Here is a 13,064-nt window from a genome sequence, read left to right as displayed (position 1 = left end):
GAGTCCCAGTACCGGATCCATGGGGACCCAGAGCTGATGCGCACTCAGTTGCCTCATGACTCTGGAGTTGTGGATTTGGCCCTAAAGAAGGCTAAGAGTTCTAGGGAACATGCTTCGGCGCCCCCGGGCAAGGACGCTAGAACCTTAGACTCCTTTGGGAGGAAGGCCTACCATTCCTCTATGCTCGTGTCCAAGATCCAGTCCTACCAGCTCTACACGAGCATACACATGCGGAACAATGTGCGGCAGTTGGCGGGCTTGGTGGACAAGCTCCCTCCTGAGCAAGCCAAGCAATTTCAGGAGGTGGTCAGGCAGCTGAAGGCGTGCAGAAAATTCCTGGCCAGAGGAGTTTATGACACTTTTGATGTTGCGTCCAGGGCCGCTGCTCAAGGTGTGGTGATGCGCAGGCTCTCATGGCTGCGTGCCGCCGACCTGGAGAATAGAATCCAGCAGCGGATTGCGGACTCGCCTTGCCGTGCGGATAACATTTTTGGCGAAAAAGTCGAACAGGTGGTAGAGTCTCTCCACCAGCGGGACACCGCATTCGACAAGTTCGCCCGCCGGCAGCCTTCAGCTTCTACCTCTACAGGTAGACGATTTTTCGGGGGAAGGAAGACTGTTCCCTATACTTCTGGCAAGCGTAGGTACAATCCTCCTTCCCGACAGCCTGCGGCCCAGGCTAAGCCCCAGCGCGCTCGCTCTCGTCAGCAGCGTGCGACTCAGCAAGGCCCCGCGGCTCCCCAGCAAAAGCAAGGGGCGAGCTTTTGACTGGCTCCAGCAGAGCATAGCCGACATCCAAGTGTCAGTGCCGGGCGACCTGCCTGTCGGAGGGAGGTTGAAAGCTTTTCACCAAAGGTGGCCTCTCATAACCTCCGATCAGTGGGTTCTCCAAATAGTCCGGCAAGGATACACCCTCAATTTGGCCTCAAAACCTCCAAATTGTCCTCCGGGAGCTCAGTCCTACAGCTTCCAGCACAAGCAGGTACTTGCAGAGGAACTCTCCGCCCTTCTCAGCGCCAATGCGGTCGAGCCCGTGCCATCCGGGCAAGAAGGGCTGGGATTCTATTCCAGGTACTTCCTTGTGGAAAAGAAAACAGGGGGGATGCGTCCCATCCTAGACCTAAGGGCCCTGAACAAATATCTCGTAAAAGAAAAGTTCAGGATGCTTTCCCTGGGCACCCTTCTCCCCATGATTCAGCAAAACGATTGGCTATGCTCTCTGGACTTGAAGGATGCCTACACACACATCCCGATACTGCCAGCTCACAGACAGTATCTGCGATTTCAGCTGGGCACACGCCACTTCCAGTACTGTGTGCTACCCTTTGGGCTCGCCTCCGCGCCCAGGGTGTTCACAAAGTGCCTAGCTGTGGTAGCAGCGGCGCTTCGCAGGCTGGGGGTGCACGTGTTCCCATATCTCGACGATTGGCTGGTGAAGAACACATCCGAGGCAGGAGCCCTGCAGTCCATGCAGATGACTATTCGCCTCCTGGAGCTACTGGGGTTTGTGATAAATTACCCAAAGTCCCATCTTCTCCCAGTGCAGAAACTCGAATTCATCGGAGCCCTGCTGGATTCTCGGACGGCTCGCGCCTATCTCCCAGAGACGAGAGCCAACAACTTGTTGTCCCTCGTCTCGCGGGTGCGAGCGTCCCAGCAGATCACAGCTCGGCAGATGTTGAGATTGCTGGGCCACATGGCCTCCACAGTTCTGTGACTCCCATGGCCCGCCTTCACATGAGATCTGCTCAATGGACCCTAGCCTCCCAGTGGTATCAGGCCGCTGGGGGTCTAGAGGACGTGATCCACCTGTCCACGAGTTTTCTCGAATCCCTGTTTTGGTGGACGATTTGCTCCAATTTGACTCTGGGACGTCCCTTCCAAATTCCTCAGCCACAAAAAGTGCTGACCACGGATGCGTCTCTCCTGGGATGGGGAGCTCATGTCGATGGGCTTCACACCCAAGGAAGTTGGTCCCTCCAAGAACGCGATCTACAGATCAATCTTCTGGAGTTGCGAGCGATCTGGAACGCTCTGAAGGCTTTCAGAGATCGGCTGTCCCACCAAATTATCCAAATTCAGACAGACAACCAGGTTGCCATGTACTATGTCAACAAGCAGGGGGGCACCGGATCTCGCCCCCTGTGTCAGGAAGCCGTCAGCATGTGGCTGTGGGCTCGCCGTCAGGGCATGGTGCTCCAAGCCACATATCTGGCAGGCGTAAACAACAGTCTGGCCGACAGGTTGAGCAGGATTATGCAACCTCACGAGTGGTCGCTCAATTCCCGTGTGGTGCGACAGATCTTCCAGGCGTGGGGCACCCCCCTGGTGGATCTCTTCGCATCTCAAGTGAACCACAAGGTCCCTCAGTTCTGTTCCAGGCTTCAGGCCCACGGCAGACTGGCGTCGGATGCCTTCCTCCTGGATTGGGGGGAAGGTCTGCTGTATGCTTATCCTCCCATACCTCTGGTGGGGAAGACTTTGTTGAAACTCAAGCAAGACCGAGGCACCATGATTCTGATTGCTCCCTTTTGGCCGCGTCAGATCTGGTTCCCTCTTCTTCTGGAGTTATCCTCCGAAGAACCGTGGAGATTGGAGTGTTTTCCGACCCTCATCACGCAGGACGACGGGGCTCTTCTGCATCCCAACCTCCAGTCCCTGGCTCTCACGGCCTGGATGTTGAGGGCGTAGACTTTGCCTCTTTGGGTCTGCCAGAGGGTGTCTCCCGCATCTTGCTTGCTTCCAGGAAAGACTCCACTAAGAGAAGTTACTTCTTTCATTGGAGGAGGTTTGCCGTCTGGTGTGACAGCAAGGCCCTAGATCCTCGCTCTTGTCCTACACAGACCCTGCTTGAATACCTTCTGCACTTGTCTGAGTCTGGTCTCAAGACCAACTCCGTAAGGGTTCACCTTAGTGCAATCAGTGCATACCATTACCAAGTGGAAGGTAAGCCGATCTCAGGACAGCCTTTAGTTGTTCGCTTCATGAGAGGTTTGCTTTTGTCAAAGCCCCCTGTCAAGCCTCCTACAGTGTCATGGGATCTCAATGTCGTTCTCACCCAGCTGATGAAACCTCCTTTTGAGCCACTGAATTCCTGCCATCCGAAGTACTTGACCTGGAAGGTCATTTTCTTGGTGGCAGTTACTTCGGCTCGTAGAGTCAGCGAGCTTCAGGCCCTGGTAGCCCAGGCCCCTTACACCAAATTTCATCACAACAGAGTAGTCCTCCGCACTCACCCTAAGTTTCTGCCAAAGGTCGTGTCGGAGTTCCATCTGAACCAGTCAATTGTCTTGCCAACATTCTTTCCCCGTCCTCATTCCTGCCCTGCTGAACGTCAGCTGCACACATTGGACTGCAAGAGAGCATTGGCCTTCTACCTGGAGCGGACACAGCCCACCAGACAGTCCGCCCAATTGTTTGTTTCTTTTGACCCCAATAGGAGGGGAGTGGCTGTAGGGAAACGCACCATATCCAATTGGCTAGCAGATTGCATTTCCTTCACTTACGCCCAGGCGGGGCTGGCTCTTGAGGGTCATGTCACGGCTCATAATGTCAGAGCCATGGCTGCGTCGGTAGCCCACTTGAAGTCAGCCTCCATTGAAGAAATTTGCAAAGCTGCGACGTGGTCATCTGTCCACACATTCACATCTCATTACTGCCTGCAGCAGGATACCCGACGCGACAGTCGGTTCGGGCAGTCAGTTCTTCAGAACCTGTTTGGGCTTTAGGATCCAACTCCACCCCCCGAGGGCCCTGTTTGTTCTGTTCCAGGCTGCACTCTCAGTTAGTTGGTAAATTTTTTAGGTCAATCTCAGTTATGTCCTCGCCGTTGCGAGGTCCAATTGACCATGGTTGTTGTTTTGAGTGAGCCTGGGGGCTAGGGATACCCCATCAGTGAGAACAAGCAGCCTGCTTGTCCTCGGAGAAAGCGAATGCTACATACCTGTAGAAGGTATTCTCCGAGGACAGCAGGCTGATTGTTCTCACAAACCCGCCCGCCTCCCCTTTGGAGTTGTGTCTTCCCTTGAAGTGTATTGTCTTGCTACATACTGGACTGGCCGGCTCGAGCCGGTTTCGGGCGGGAAGACGGCCGCGCATGCGCGGCGCGCGCGGGCGCGCGAGGGCTAGCAAAGGACTTTGCTAGTGAAGTTTCCGATTGGAGGGGCTGCCGTGGACGTCACCCATCAGTGAGAACAATCAGCCTGCTGTCCTCGGAGAATACCTTCTACAGGTATGTAGCATTCGCTTTATCTGTTCCCTTCTCCACTACTGCCAACTCCAGACTTCGCGCCTTCTGTCTCGCTGCACCCTACGCCTGGAATAAACTTCCTGAGCCCCTACGTCTTGCCCCATCCTTGGCCACCTTTAAATCTAGACTGAAAGCCCACTTCTTTAACATTGCTTTTGACTCGTAACCACTTGTAACCACTCGCCTCCACCTACCCTCCTCTCTTCCTTCCCGTTCACATTAATTGATTTGATTTGCTTACTTTATTTTTTGTCTATTAGATTGTAAGCTCTTTGAGCAGGGACTATCTTTCTTCTATGTTTGTGCAGCGCTGCGTATGCCTTGTAGCGCTATAGAAATGCTAAATAGTAGTAGTAGTAGTAGTAGGAACTGACGAACACGAGCCGGTTCGGGCGGGAAGACGGCCGCGCATGCGCGGTGCGCGAGGACTAGCAAAGGCCTTTGCTAGTGAAGTTTCTGGTTGGAGGGGGCTGCCGTGGACGTCACCCATCAGTGAGAACAATCAGCCTCCACCTTAGGAGTCAGCACTCAAGAAAAAGATTTAGGTATCATTATAGACAATACACTGAAATCTTTTTCCCAGTGTGTGGCAGCATACCTTCTACAGGTATGTAGCATTTGTTTTTACTTGAGGCTTTAATAAACAGATTTTTTATGTTTGAACATTTTTATTGGTGTCATACTGAGATTACAAAGTCAACATTCTGAGAATACACAAGAAAATTTCCATATTAAAGTACACTGCACAATTATGTGTCATTATTTACCGACACCAATCTTTTAGGTTTTATCCCCAACCCACCTCTTGTTATTATCTTCCAAGCTTCTTGCAAGAGCAAATTCAAACTCCCCTCCCATCAATATTTGCAAGTCATCCACCCTTCCTCCCCTCCCCCCCTGAAGCCCCTATCCCCGAGATCCCCCCTGGGTTTGTGTTCTGATAACCCAGGTGGGTCCCTACTCCCCCCCTCTTGTCAACCTACTCCGTGGAGATATATCATCACTTAACCCGTGGTCCCCATGCAGATCTACAACATATTTAACAATAAGCTGCGTCCTCGCGGGCTTAACCCCTGTATATATGGATTCCAGAGCATTAAGAAGTGTTTTTTCTTTTTGAGATTCCCTTTTGCCTCCCAGGCTTCCCAGGTAGCTAGTTCATGTATTTGGTTCCGCCATTGCCAATACTCCGGTGGCTCTGGAGAGATCCACCGCTGTAGCACACTCTTACGGGCCACCAAACATACCTTGCGACACCACATCCTAGCACTTTTAGTCTTGTTTTTAAATGCAGACTGCGTGTCTAGCACAAAGTGGTCCCAAGTTCCACTCATTGGTGCCCCTATAATCTTGGACATAAATCCCTGAACCTGGTTCCAAAAGGTTCGTACCCCTGGGCAATCCCAGAAGGCGTGATATAAGGTGTGAGGTGTATACTCGCATTTAACACATTTCGCTTCCTGTATGGTGTTAATATGGCCCCATTGCTGTCCCGACATATACGCCCGCATGATCACCCTATATCCACATTCTCTGAGTCTCTCATCTATAGTAATTGTTGGTAATGATTTCAGGGTGGCCTGTATGTCCCATCTATCTAAAGCCCTCCCCGACTCCCTTTCCCATTTATGTTTGATGCAGCTAAAATTTTTGGGGGGGCTACGCGGCACCATGGCTTTGTATATGGAGGATACGGTCATTCCTACCAACTCCAAGGTTTGGAAAAAGGTCTCTATTTTATGACCCATTCTCTGTTGTAGACTAGGTTGATCCAAATGTAAAATATAGTGTTTGACCTGAGCATAGGCGAATCGGCTTCCCCATGTACTCCCTAATTTCCCTTGCAGCTCTTCATAGGTTTGGAGACCCCCATCTTGTCGAAGCAAGTGTTCCACCTTAGTGATGCCACACTTCTCCCATCGCATGAATGTGGTATTACTCTGCCCAGGTTCGAAATTGGGATTGCCTCTAAGGGCTAGTAACTCTGATACTGTCGGCTTCCCCCCCATGCTTTTAACCAGCACCTGCCATACCGCGCGCATCGGCTGCAGTAACGTACAGTGTTTGAGTTGGATTGGGATTTGATTGTTCTCTACATGCAGCAACGTGAGGACATCATAGGGAGCAAAATAAGCACGCTCCATCTCCAAAGGCGTGAATACACTAGTCTGGCCCACCCAATCTCCCACATGTCTCAGCAAGCAGGCCTGGTTGTATATGTCCGGAAGTCCTAGTCCACCCTCTCCCCAGCTTCCCAACATCAGTTTAGACTGAATTTTAGGTTTCTTATTTGCCCAGCAGAACTTACTGAAGGTCCCTGTGATCTGTGCTAGGTCTTTCCGCAGCAAGCGGAGAGGGAGTGTCTGTAGCATATACAGCCATCTAGGGAATATCACCATTTTAATTAAGTTCACTTTTCCTCTCAAGGATATGGGAAGGCTGTCCCAGTGTCTCAGCTGATTTTTTGTCCCTACTAGCAAGGCATGGACATTCAAGGCGTATAGCTTCTCTAAATCCATAGTCATCCAGATCCCCAAATACTTAAATGATCCCTCTGCCCAGCTCAATGGAAATTCCCTGTCCCATATCTTTCGCACCTCTCCCGAGGAGGCTAGGGCCTCTGATTTGGTCAAGTTTAGGCGAAACCCCGCATAATCCCCATACTCCTTTATGGTCTCCATGAGCACCCCCATAGATGTCTGTGGCTTTGTGATCAACAATAGGAGATCATCCGCAAAAGCTGCTATTTTGAATCCCAGCTGTCCCATCTGTACCCCTTGTATAGTTGGGCTAGCTATTATATCTCGGATCAGAGGGTCCAGGGACAGCACGAACAGTAACGGTGATAACGGGCAGCCCTGTCGTGTTCCCCTCTGTATCGGGAATTCCTCTGATTCCATCCCGTTAACCCGCACCTTCGCTTTTGGATTATGATAAAGGGCCTTGACTGCTGATATAAATCGTCCATCAAATCCATACTTCCTTAATGCTGTAAACAGGAATGCCCACCGTACCCTGTCAAATGCTTTTTCCGCATCGAAGCTGATAAGTAGGGATGGTATGTTTCTTCGCTTCCTCATTTCCAGGGCTGCTATAATTTTCCTAAGATTTTTGGCTATAGTTCTACCTTCTACAAAACCTGTTTGCGCCTCATGTATTAGCTGGGGCAATACTTTCTTCATCCGATTGGCCATGACTTTTGCTAGTAATTTGACCTCTACATTTAATAATGATATTGGATGGTATGACTCCGGTGACAGCGGGTCCCTCCCTGGCTTGGGCAACACCACGATCTTTGCCAAAGACAAATCCCCCGGGAGTCGCTCATTGTCCACGATTTTATTGAAATATGTAGTTAATGTTGATGCTATATTATCACCCAAGATTTTGTAAAATTCTATACGTAGGACATCGGGGCCTGGTGCTTTGAGTGCCTTTCCCTGTGTTATAGCTAATCGTACTTCATCAATCTGGATTGGCTGATTCATCCTATCTTTGTCCTGGGAACTAAGAGATGGAAGGTCTATATTATCTAAATAAAGGGACCCTGACAATCCCTCGCCCCCTTCCCTCGCATACAAGGTACGGTAAAATTGAGCAAAGGCCTCACAGATCTTCCCTTCTTGTCGTTCTACCACCCCCTGGGCCCCCCGAATTTGTAATACTGGCTTTTTATTATCCCGCGGATTAGCCAATCTAGCCAAAAGGCGGCCAGCTTTATTGCCAAACCTATGGAGCTGGTATTTATAATACAATTGGGATTTCGATGCTCGTTGGTGTAGTAACATATTTAAGGCAGCTTGCAACTCCAATAGCCTGCTGCGGTGGATCTCTGCATGTGTCTGGCCATATACCCTTCGGGCTTTGCACACCAGTGCACTCAGCCTGAGGATCTCTCGGTTTCTAGCCTTCCGTACATGGTGATGATAGCTAATGATCTCTCCCCTAAGTACAGCCTTCGCTGCCTCCCAGAATAAGAGAGAATCGCCTTCATGTTGTTTGTTTAAGGTCGCGTAGTCTTCCCAGCTTTTTTGAAGGGTCTCCTTAAAAATCCCATCTCCCGATAATTCTAATGGGAACTGCCATGAATTACCCTTGGGCTTTCCAGGGTCTACAGTGGGGGAAATAAGTATTTGATCCCTTGCTGATTTTGTAAGTTTGCCCACTGACAAAGACATGAGCAGCCCATAATTGAAGGGTAAGTTATTGGTAACAGTGAGAGATAGCACATCACAAATTAAATCCGGAAAATCACATTGTGGAAAGTATATGAATTTATTTGCATTCTGCAGAGGGAAATAAGTATTTAATCCCTCTGGCAAACAAGACCTAATACTTGGTGGCAAAACCCTTGTTGGCAAGCACAGCGGTCAGACGTCTTCTGTAGTTGATGATGAGGTTTGCACACATGTCAGGAGGAATTTTGGTCCACTCCTCTTTGCAGATCATCTCTAAATCATTAAGAGTTCTGGGCTGTCGCTTGGCAACTCGCAGCTTCAGCTCCCTCCATAAGTTTTCAATGGGATTAAGGTCTGGTGACTGGCTAGGCCACTCCATGACCCTAATGTGCTTCTTCCTGAGCCACTCCTTTGTTGCCTTGGCTGTATGTTTTGGGTCATTGTCGTGCTGGAAGACCCAGCCACGACCCATTTTTAAGGCCCTGGCGGAGGGAAGGAGGTTGTCACTCAGAATTGTACGGTACATGGCCCCATCCATTCTCCCATTGATGCGGTGAAGTAGTCCTGTGCCCTTAGCAGAGAAACACCCCCAAAACATAACATTTCCACCTCCATGCTTGACAGTGGGGACGGTGTTCTTTGGGTCATAGGCAGCATTTCTCTTCCTCCAAACACGGCGAGTTGAGTTCATGCCAAAGAGCTCAATTTTTGTCTCATCTGACCACAGCACCTTCTCCCAATCACTCTCTGCATCATCCAGGTGTTCACTGGCAAACTTCAGACGGGCCGTCACATGTGCCTTCCGGAGCAGGGGGACCTTGCGGGCACTGCAGGATTGCAATCCGTTATGTCGTAATGTGTCACCAATGGTTTTCGTGGTGACAGTGGTCCCAGCTGCCTTGAGATCATTGACAAGTTCCCCCCTTGTAGTTGTAGGCTGATTTCTAACCTTCCTCATGATCAAGGATACCCCACGAGGTGAGATTTTGCGTGGAGCCCCAGATCTTTGTCGATTGACAGTCATTTTGTACTTCTTCCATTTTCTTACTATGGCACCAACAGTTGTCTCCTTCTCGCCCAGCGTCTTACTGATGGTTTTGTAGCCATTCCAGCCTTGTGCAGGTGTATGATCTTGTCCCTGACATCCTTAGACAGCTCCTTGCTCTTGGCCATTTTGTAGAGGTTAGAGTCTGACTGATTCACTGAGTCTGTGGACAGGTGTCTTTCATACAGGTGACCATTGCCGACAGCTGTCTGTCATGCAGGTAACGAGTTGATTTGGAGCATCTACCTGGTCTGTAGGGGCCAGATCTCTTACTGGTTGGTGGGGGATCAAATACTTATTTCCCTCTGCAGAATGCAAATAAATTCATATACTTTCCACAATGTGATTTTCCGGATTTAATTTGTGATGTGCTATCTCTCACTGTTACCAATAACCTACCCTTCAATTATGGGCTGCTCATGTCTTTGTCAGTGGGCAAACTTACAAAATCAGCAAGGGATCAAATACTTATTTCCCCCACTGTATGTCCCAGTCCATTAGTACCCACGCATGGTCTGAAATCGTATATGGGCCTATACTCACTGCCTGCACCATCCCAAAGAAAGCTTGTGAGGTAAGTATATAATCAATTCGGGCTTGCGATGTATGTGCCCGTGCATGGTGAGTATAGTCTCTTTCTCCTGGATGTAATACTCTCCATGTGTCCACTAAATCTAATATCCGTCCTATCCGTTGCAAACCTTTGTTCGATGCTGCAATGTCACTCCTCTTCCCTTTTGAACTATCTAATGAGGGGTCCCACACTGTGTTAAAATCTCCTCCCATTATTATATGGGTCCCGGTGTAACTAAGCAAATGACCAATGATCTGGTTGTAAAATTGTTTATCATAGTGGTTGGGGGCATATACATTGCATATTAACATTTGTTGACCAGAGACTTCCACCTCCACGAAAACGTATCTACCCCCTGCATCCACCACATAAGGATGAACCTTCGCAGCCACTCCTTTACGAATAAGCACTGCCACTCCCCCTTTTTTCCCCTGGGCTCCTGCTGAAACACACTCCTCCACCCACCATTTGTTCAATTTAGCGTGTTCCTCTGGTGTTAAGTGCGTTTCTTGTAGTAAGGCAATATCTACTTTGTGCCGTTGCAGTTGTTGTAAAATTTTTGTTCGTTTTATGGGCGAATTAATCCCTCCCACATTCCACGTGACCAACCTAACCATAGTCTCTAGGCAATCTGGTACACAATTGCAACTCTACAAGATTAATTCTTCCCCCCAAGAAGGCACCCCAGCCTATGCCCTCCCAGGTCCTCCCATATCTTCCATCTGGACCTTTTTCTATAAATCTCATCTCCCCTCTGCAGATTGGTTGACTCCCCTCCCTTCCCTCTCCCCCCCCCATTCCCATCTATCTCCCCTTCCCAGTAACCCCATTCCAGCGCTCCCAAAGTGGGAACTAGCCACGTTTAACACCTCCCGATCTCTCCTCCCCTTATATTTATACTAAAGCAAAATCCAACCCTCCTCCCCCTTGATATTCTATGTTGCATAGTGTTCCTTTACATATCCAGTCATACTTTTATCTCATATGTACACATCCCTTCATAGAAAACAAGATTGCATTAACATAACACCCCCTCTACTTCGCCACATGTAGCTAAGTTAATCTTTCATGCAGTAATATCATTGTCTGTCCATTGAGTCCAGTAACCTGGGATTTGTCTGGGCCTTGCATCTCAGGGTTCTCCAAGCAGCCATCTGCAGCGTGAGTCGGGAACACCTGCACTCAGTCTCCCCTTCCCCTCAGTCTGGCAGACCATTGTCTGGTTATTACTCAATATCTGGGACTTACATAAACAATATCTCTTGATAGTCTGCTATGCTTATACATCCCTATGCTGTCCATTGCTACGCAGAAGTCTCATCTGCCTGGCCTCTCAGCCATCTCACCAGCAAGTGGATTAGGCCGCAAACCTGAACAGCTATGAATCTACATGTGGCATTATTTAACTGTGAAACAACATATTTGTTAACTTAACTCTCATAACTTGAAGCATCATCAGTCCCGTGCCTCCTAGACCTCTACTGGTCCTGCAATATGGTACAGTGATTCAGTCTTTCCTTCTGCCGGGGTCTTAATATCCCTGTCTGCTTCTCGAGTTAGTGGCTGTTGGATATGGTTCTCTCTGCCTGCTCAGGTCTGCGTTGCATTGCTTGGCCCCGCCGCGCTTTCTCTCTCCAGTTGCCGCAGGAATCCTTTCACCTCCTCAGCCGATTCAAACATTTGTGTTGTTCCATCATGTGTGATTTTCAGTACAGCCGGATAGATTAATGCAAAGCGTACTTTCATGTTGTATAGTTGTGAGCATATCGGAGTAAAAGTCCGTCTCTTCTCCGCGACTCCTGCGGAGTAATCTTGGAAGCAGAGAATCCTCTTCTGCTCATATAACAAGGTGTTCTCTTTCCTAGATGCCTGCAGGATCTTTTGTTTGTGAGCAAAGTTCAGTATCCGCATAATTATCACTCGCGGTTTTGTAGCTGTATCTGGGCGGGTGCCAAGACGGTGGGCTCTCTCGATCCGTAGTGGCCCCATCTCAGCCGGAAAGTTCACTCTCGCTGTAAGCCAGCGTTCCAAAATGGTGACCAGGTCTCTACCTCCCAGAGCTTCAGGGAAACTGACTAGCCTGAGGTTATTCTGTCTGGATCTATTTTCAAGATCCTCTATCTTCTGCTCCAGTGCTGCCAGACGTTTAGAGTGCTGTTTTTGTCCCTCCTCCACCTCCAGCACTCGGTCCTCCACCTCGCCCGTGCGCGTCTGAAATGCCATGCATTCGTGGGCCAGATCTTCCATTCGAGCGTGTAGTTTCTCTAATTTGTTATCGATCGGGGTAAGCCGTCTTTCTAACAGGTCCTCCAGGACCGCAGTCATTTCTGCCGTGATTTCGCTTACCCACGTGGAGGAGACCGTAGTGCCTGCGGGCCCTGGTGAAGCCGCCATTTTGTAGTCCGCCGGCTTTTGTCTTAATCGTTCTTTTGCGGCCGATTTCATTGCCGCAGAGGCCCGCCGTTCCCGCAGTCAACTGGCAATGCTGTAATTACGCTTCCGATATTTTGTAAAGTTGCGATTTTAAGGATCTAATGGGTCGAATCTCGAGGGGAGAAGAATCGGGGCTGGAGAGCGGTTTACTTGCGACCGTTCACCAGCATAGCGTCACGTGACCCCCCCTTAATAAACAGATTTAAACACACATAAATACAGATATAAGGCTAGATTCAGTAAATGGTGCTGAAAAGATCCACGCTAAACTAGTATTGTGTAAAGGGCATACTAGCTTTGCGCGGATCTTGCAACTAATGTTGGGCACTGGATTTATGCCTGCAGAAACCTAGTATAACGCTGGCACCTAACTTAGGTGTGGATATGACCTTGTTCTATAACAGTGCTCTCAACTTCTGGGTTCGCCCCCTTATCCTCCCATAGCTGCAGCCCTTTGATTTGCATGCTATGAAATTTAGGCGCAGATGTTATAGCAACTAGGGCACCTGCCAGAGGGGTAGCTAGGTGGGTTGCCGGAGGAGCAGTTGCTCCCTCAAATGGATTTCTGACATTGCTTATTTTTCA

The 13,064-nt window shown here is 49.4% G+C and overlaps 1 protein-coding gene across 2 annotated transcripts in view; it reads left to right on the top strand.

Moving 5' to 3' along the window:
• Positions 1-13,064, top strand: part of DBF4B (DBF4 zinc finger B) — a 124,781-nt gene that overhangs the window by 40,921 nt on the left and 70,796 nt on the right. The window lies entirely within an intron of this gene.

Source organism: Microcaecilia unicolor, chromosome 12, assembly GCF_901765095.1.
Source record: "Microcaecilia unicolor chromosome 12, aMicUni1.1, whole genome shotgun sequence".
Lineage (NCBI taxonomy): Eukaryota > Metazoa > Chordata > Amphibia > Gymnophiona > Siphonopidae > Microcaecilia > Microcaecilia unicolor.
This window is presented reverse-complemented; position numbering and strand designations above follow the sequence as displayed.